General features: G+C 34.8%; 1 long non-coding RNA gene across 2 annotated transcripts; it reads left to right on the top strand.

Moving 5' to 3' along the window:
• Nucleotides 1-673: 673 nt before the first annotated feature.
• Nucleotides 674-4,064, top strand: LOC143612634 (uncharacterized). Of its 2 annotated transcripts, none has more exons than XR_013149976.1 (3): nucleotides 674-1,026; nucleotides 1,084-3,060; nucleotides 3,696-4,064. It is a non-coding gene; the product is annotated as an uncharacterized LOC143612634 (long non-coding RNA). The 2 variants fall into 2 exon arrangements; XR_013149975.1 differs by having other exon boundaries at nucleotides 674-2,024; nucleotides 2,211-3,060.
• Nucleotides 4,065-7,813: the final 3,749 nt, after the last annotated feature.

The raw sequence follows: 7,813 nt of genomic DNA, 5'->3' as shown, positions 1-7,813 counted from the left end.
AGACACAATGACGTGATTTTTGTTTTAAATTTTATATAACAAAAATTATACTAATATTAAAGATAAAAAAACGCTTGTTATTATGATAGATTTAAAAAAAAAACATTATACGAAAAAGTTATAAACGTTCTAAAATGATGGGGGTATTAACATGTGTCTTGCATGTGGAGAGAGGGAATGTGTACAATTACCTCTATACCCTTTTTCTTTTGGTCCCCACTTGACACATGTCAATTATTTATGGGCTTCTCACACTTCTCATTTTTGTTACCCTTTGTAGAATAACTTGACCCGAGAAAATATACCTACCATATATATTATATGATATATAACCTTATAACTGAAATATGTATAGTAATAATTATAAATATACAAAAGTAATATATAGTAAATTAGTCGAGCCTACACTAAACTCGAGCTTTAAAAATAAAGCTAAAAACAAGCTAAGCTTGAACTTCGACTGGACTTGATTGCACTCCTAGTTCGTTATTCAAAAAATAAAACAAATAATAATAATAATAACAACAACAGCAACAATAAACACCCACTTCTCTGTTCCTTTAGATGTTATAAAACTTAATTTACTTGAACGTGTGTTTGATTATTTAATTCAAACAGACAACTACAATAACATATTAACAAATCGTTATTTCAATTAACTCAATTTACTAGTTGTAGGAATCGGGATGTTAATACCCTGTATGCCCACGTTCCCTATCAATGATTCAAACCCCATCACGCGACAGTTACTCCCTCACGAAAGCCTTCCTCTTTACAAACTATTGAAGTTGTTGATTCTTTGTGATGAAATTTTGGCAGTCTATCAATATTTGCAGATTCAGGTTTCAATTGAACTAATTTTTGATATATACTCAATTAGTAATAAATGATATGTTGAGTTCGATATTGAATACCATTATGTGGCTGAATTGATGAGTGAGAGTGATGTTCGTTGATTAGACTTTCACTTCAATAGCCCTTTTCTATATTCACTGCCATGTCCATGAATTTTGATGAGTTATTTTTGTAAATTGATGTAGCATGAGTCCATATGTTCAATTTACAAGTTCGGTTTACAAGTAGGGGTGGCCAAAATACTCGAACCCGATTAACCCGACCCGACCCAAAACCGAATAAGCTCATTAGGTTCGGGTTAAATAGCTACAAAAATTATTAACTGGGTTATTCGGGCTAACCCAATTAACCCGTATTATCATTAGGGTCGGGTTTCGGGTTCGTGTTTGATAAACATTGCAGCATTATTACAATCCGACTAACCCAAATAACCCGACATGATTAACTCGAAACTTGATCGGTTTGACTCGATTAACACCCCTATTTACAAGTTGTATGACCCTATGCCCAGAGCTACACATAATCATAATTTAACTTTAGGGTTGTATTTTGTTATCTAATCACGTTTTGCTTACATGAAATATATAATTACTTCGTTAAATACAACATCTCTTTATCTATTAATGTACACACTTCTATGTTCTAACATGTGGAGACATGTATATCTACATTGCATCTGATAGAAAAACAAAAAAAACATTAGATGTAAGATAATAATAAACATATGCATATAATAAAGCATATTAACGTGGACTATCTTTGTATTGTTTTTATTCATTACAAGTGCACGTGATAATCAGTAGGCCATTATATTGATTTTAAAAACATGGACACAATTTAATCTATATCTACACTACATGTCTACATTTGATTAAAAAAACCCACTGCAATTTAGATAGTATGCATATCTCACTTGTTTAGTATCATGCTTATGTTGTAGTTCATAACAATACTTGTGGAATGTATATATCAGATTTTTTACTATCGGTTTCCTTGTAGTACAATGTGGATGTTTATGTTAGTGATGATGGTCTTTACAAGAACGAGATCTGAAGAAGATTCTCGGGTACCTACAAATCAGTCGATGGCTGAGGGAAGTGCATCTGCTCTAGTGTCGCACTCGACACGTAGACGCAAACGTAACACGCCCATCACCAGTGGTGGTACCGGTAAATTATAATTTTTTTAAACTAAATTTTTCATATTCAAGAAAACGGTAGTGGTTGGTTTTCGTGGGTAAGGATTTGTTTGAAAATATGCACTTCAAAAACTGATGAAATGGGCTAAATTTACTTTGCCAAATAAACATAATTCAAATCATTTTATCCTTTTTTGTCTTTTTACACTACATGAAGAACAACTTGCAGAAGCAGAACAACCACATGCTGAAACATAACAAAATGCTGATCCACCAAATAGATGCGGTCCAAATTTAAATCTTAGCATTACAAGGACTTTACAAAATATGCCTGAGGGTTCTAAAATCCCTTTGACAATTGATGAGGGTACAAAATCTTTTGTTGGGACGTCAGCAACACCTTTTGCAACTGAGTGTGGAATTGTTGTTCGCAATTTTTGTCCAATGAATTATCCTGCATGGGACTCAATACCAGAAGAAGCGATAAATCTGATGTATGAGAAATTAGAAGTAAGTTGTATATATTTTTACATTTAATTATTGAGAAGCTGTTATGATGTTATATAGTATCATTAATATCATTAACAATGTATTCTTTGAAGGGAAATTCGAGTTGTTGAGATCAAATAAGGTTTTCATGGAGTATGTGAATGCTTGCCTTCAAACCCATTAATACGCACCCGATGTAATTGGAGTCATACTGGAAGGAAATTGGAGGAAGAACGAATCTCGAGTTGGCAAGATCGAAAAGGAAATCTTATTGTTGTGAAGAAGCTTGGAAGCATATGTGTGATTATTGGGAGTTAGAAAAAACTCAGGTATGCTTAATTTCTTTTTGCAAATCATAACAAATGTTCGTGAATATTTTTCTTATTTTTTAAGTTCTAACTTGTGTGGCAAATTTGATTTTTCCTAGAAATATAGTAAGCAAATGGAAGCTAACAGAGCAAAACAAGTTAATATAAGCAGAGGGGGATCTCGGTCACTAGCCAATCATACATTCCAACTGGTAAGATTTTGAATTTTCGACTGATAATGCAATCTGTTATTTATGTTAAGTAATGGTCGTACTCGCGTTGTGGTTTAGAAGAAAATCGAATCTAAAACCAAGAATTGACTTGGATGTAAAAATTTATGAAAAACGAATGTTTATACCAGGGATGCCAACAGGCCGGGTATTGGCAATCACAAACACATACCCATCTACAAAACTGTGTCTCATACACGGCCCATTACCCGTCGGGTATTTATCGGGTAATTACCCGTCGGATAACAGGGATACCCGTGGGTATCGGGTATACCTGGTAGTTTATAAAAAAATACCCTCGGTAGTTTCTAAGTACATTTTTGTAATTCTAACTTTATGATTTTAAAAACTTTGTTAAATATGATAAAACACAAGGATAACATCATCACCATTAGATAATATATGAAATATCAAGATAATGTAAACTATAAACTTCAATACTTCATGATAAAAAATAAAGACACTACAATATGCAGGTTTGGATACTTTTGCTTTTGCATCCAAAATACATATCCACAAAAATTCCATTTTCCATAAAGCTAACTGTTGAATTCTTGGGCGGAAACTATTTAGATATTTACTGGAAAAGCTATACAAAGAGTCATTTGGTAAAGAATTCATAAAGCATTTAGTTATAAAACTATTAATTAAAGTCTTATATACATAGGAAATTAGAAGCGTGCAAATTATATTTCGGGTATATTTACGGGTAATCGGGTACATATAATTCGGGTAATGGGGCCGGGTATCACCCAATCCCATTCCCATACCCAAACGCCCAAAAAATTATTTTTTTAATCCCATGCCCGTTTACCCAACCCGTTACCTGGCCCGGATGCTTCGGGTTCTGTGTATACCCATCGGGTTCAGTTATTTTTGTCATCCCTAGTTTATACTATACTTTTGCCATCCCTAGTTTATACTATACTGTACATGGCAAAAAAGGATAACAAATTCATTATGCTTCATTTTTATAACTTTTTCAACGACAAGCAAATACTCAGATTAATTTGAATATATTTGTGCTTCATTATTATAATTTGATGATGACAGACAAATCCTGAGACTCACATGCCGCCTAGCCCGTTATCATAAGATGCATTACAATGCCGTGAAACAGGGATGGCTAAATGATATTTTTTCAAATATTTATTTTGGGTTGGTGCTGGTTTTGAATGTTGTTCACATGCCTTCTTTTATGTTAGGAAAACATTATTCAGCATAAACAGGCAGCCATGGATAAATTAATTTATGAAGGAACCACTGTTACTACTTCTATGGAACACGAGATTGAGAAAGAAGCCATAAAAAGTGTTCGCGAGAGGAATAAAACCATACAATCAGCATGGGAGGTTGGTGTAGGGCCCGTGTTCAGGAAAAAAGATAGTTGGATGAAATTGGTAGCCGAATTATCTGAACGAGATACAAGTGAGAACGAAGTTATGAAAAATAAGGTTATTGCACTCGAGGCGAAATAAAAACGAGATAAGGAGAAATATGAAAAAATGTTCGAGTTTATAAGCACAAAGTTTCCGGACTTCGAGGACACAATAGCCATGGAAACGAGTGATGAAGTTGATGGTGACAACATCTAGGACATTAGTTATAAGCGTTTTTTACTTTTCTTTATCAAGTTTTCTTTTAAATATTAGAATTGGTTGGTTGACGTTATTTTGATTGGATATTAATGCTTATTATATTTGGATTTTGTGGAAGCAAAAATCAAATTTATGAATTATTTATAAATCTACAAATCAGTTACTTCATTGGTATTGTTTTTCGGTCCTTGAAGGGATTTATTCAGGATTATGAATGCATGTTGGGAACTGAATTAAGTTGTGTGGGAGACTATTTTTCAGTCCATATATAAAAATATTGGAATATACACATTATTAGAGACTAGAAATAGTCACTGAAAATAACATATTAGAGACTAGTTTAGGAGACTGATTATCAGACTCTAAAAATAGTTACTAGGGACTAAAATAACATGTTATCTGAGAATAATTTTCAGTCCCTAAAAGTGATATTAGTGACTGAAATGAAGTAGTAACGAGACTAATTCTCAGTCCTTAAAGAATATCATTGTAGACTGATTTGATATAGAATCACGAACCTAACGAAACATATTAGGGACAATATTTTATTGATTAGAGGACTGATTTTCAGTCCCTAAAGTTATACATTAGAGACTAAAATATCATTGTATTCGAGACTGATTTGCAGTCGCTGAAGAAATGTTTTTGGGACTGAAAAGATGTGGTATGAGGGGATAAATTAAGGACTGAATTTTTGTGTATTAGTGACTGGCTGTTAGTCCCTATTGGTGTCATACAAGGGGGACTGATTTTCAGTTACAAAAACTAGTATCTAGGACTAGGTATCTGTCGCTGGCTGGGGACTGGTAAATCAGACCCGGATAACCATTAGGCACTGATTGGTGTGTATTAGAGACTAACTTTTCAGTCTCAAATACTAATCTTTTTTGAAGTATATACCATTAAATAAAAACAATTTTTATCAATCTACAAGTCAACTTATCATCCTCAACTATACAATCAGTTTGATAACAGCTGCTATGGTAGTTATCAACCATATTATACCAATTCGTTCTACTCAAATTTTTTTGATAATTGGGGTTATAGATCAGACAACTTGTTTGTTCCTTTCCAAGCATCACCTAATTCACCACAACTAATGTATCATAGTTCTGACAAGTTATATAGGGATAACTAAAAGAGAATTTGTTATGTGTGTGGTAACCCATCTCACCTTGCAAGACATTGCAAGAACTGGCATAGAAGGCAACGAGAAAGGAACAACCAGTTTAGTCAGTTCTGTTCTAGAGCTACACCAAGCTCAAGATCAATAAATAATCAATCTGATAGTTCTGCCAGTGAAATGGATGTGAGATCCAGAAATAAGAAAAACAGTAAACCTCCTTTCTGGATAACCAAAAAGGAATTCCAAGACTGAAAAGTCAAGGAATTCACCAAAAAGAAACAGCACGAGGAATCCAAAGATTAAGAAATCTGAGGATTTTATTTTGAAACCAAGAAGAAGACAGTCAAGAAAATCTTCTAAATCCAGGAAACCTGCACGTGCATGGATTCCTAAGGACTGTTCTTCTGATTCTGACACATCCCAAAACTTCATAATTGATGACACGACAATAAAAGATGGTAACACAGTGGTAAACCTTCCTGAGACAACTAAGTCTCGGGAACCCATGTCTAATTAATTGTTAATGTGTGTAGGGTCAGTCAAGAAGGTCTGTCAACAGTATTTGGTACCTAGATAGTGGCTATACCCAACACATGACAGGAGATGAGTCCTTATTGTTCGACGTTAAACCGTTTAATGGTGGGCATGTTTCTTTTGCTGGTGACGCGGGTGGTAATATCACAAAACGTGGAAGAGTGTCAAATGGGATTCTGATGTTTGATGACGTCAATTTGGTGGAGCAACTGAACTAGAATCTGCTAAGTGTCTCACAAACCTGTGATCGACAATACTCCACACTATTTATTAGAGAATGAATGCTTGATTCTCAAACCAGGTTTCAAAGTCCCAGAAGAATGGATTTTGATGCGTACTCCGAGGCATAATGATTCTTATATATTGGATATGAATAGCTCTTACTCGCGTAGGACCGCTTCATGTTTAATATCTAAGGCCTCGGAGAATGACTCATCTCTATGGCATAAACGTCTTGGCCACGTAAATTTCAAAAACTTAAACAAATTGGTTAAAGGTGAGCATGTGAAGGGATTTACTGTTAAATCATTCTCTTGCATTGAAAAATGTATTTCGTGTTCAAAGTGCAAGCAACACAAGCTCCCTCACAAGCCCTAGACAATTAACTCCATAGATTCCATTTCTCAGCTGTTACATATGGATTTTTTTTGGTCCTATCCATTCATTGGCAACCGACTGAAAAGCCCATTGTCTTGTGATTACTGACGACTTTTCTCGTTTCACCTGGACATTCCTTTTAAGACACAAGGATGAAACCACTCAATTTCTGATCAAGTTCATTACATTAGTGGAGAGGCAGAAAGACATAAAGGTGAAATGTATATGAAGTGAAAACGGAACTGAGTTTTGCAACCGAACTGTTAATGACTTATGCAGTTCAAATGGAATAGATTGCCACTTCAGTGCACTTTACACTCGACAACAAAATGGTGTAGCTGAAAGTCAAAACAGAACTTTAATTGAAGCTGCCAGAACAATGCTGTCATACTCCAAGTTTCCTCTGTTTTTCTGGGGTGAAGCAATTAATGTTACTTGCTTCATTCAGAACCTGCATATGAGCATCAATAAGCGCTTGAAGAAGACTCCGTATGAGGTCTACTACAAGACAAAGCCGCAAGTAAACTAATTTAAGACATTTGGATGTCCCTACACCCTGTTTCATGCTGGTACTTAGCCTGATCCAAAATTTGCTGAAAAGGCAGATGAGTGTTATTTTGTTGGGTATGTTGCTAACAAAACTGCTTATCGTGTCTACGATAAGAAGACCAAGCTGATAGTGGAATCATTCAATGTTGACTGGCAAGAGCTTAATGTTGCTGACTGATGCACGCACAGGACCATATTCATTGTTTGATTATGAATACCTGTTCAAATAGTTTCGTGGCATGTATATTCCACCACCCGCAACTACTCAAGTTCAATTTTCTTTACCCAAGCCTCTATTGATGCAATCTATTATCAATAGTTTGTCTGAAGTAAGTCTACCTGCTGAGCCTTCCAACAGAATATTACCATCCGCTGCACCACCAGCTAAT

Source organism: Bidens hawaiensis, unplaced genomic scaffold, assembly GCF_021521415.1.
Source record: "Bidens hawaiensis isolate Kalapana, Puna unplaced genomic scaffold, B.hawaiensis_p1.1 tig00035091_1, whole genome shotgun sequence".
NCBI lineage: Eukaryota > Viridiplantae > Streptophyta > Magnoliopsida > Asterales > Asteraceae > Bidens > Bidens hawaiensis.
This window is presented reverse-complemented; position numbering and strand designations above follow the sequence as displayed.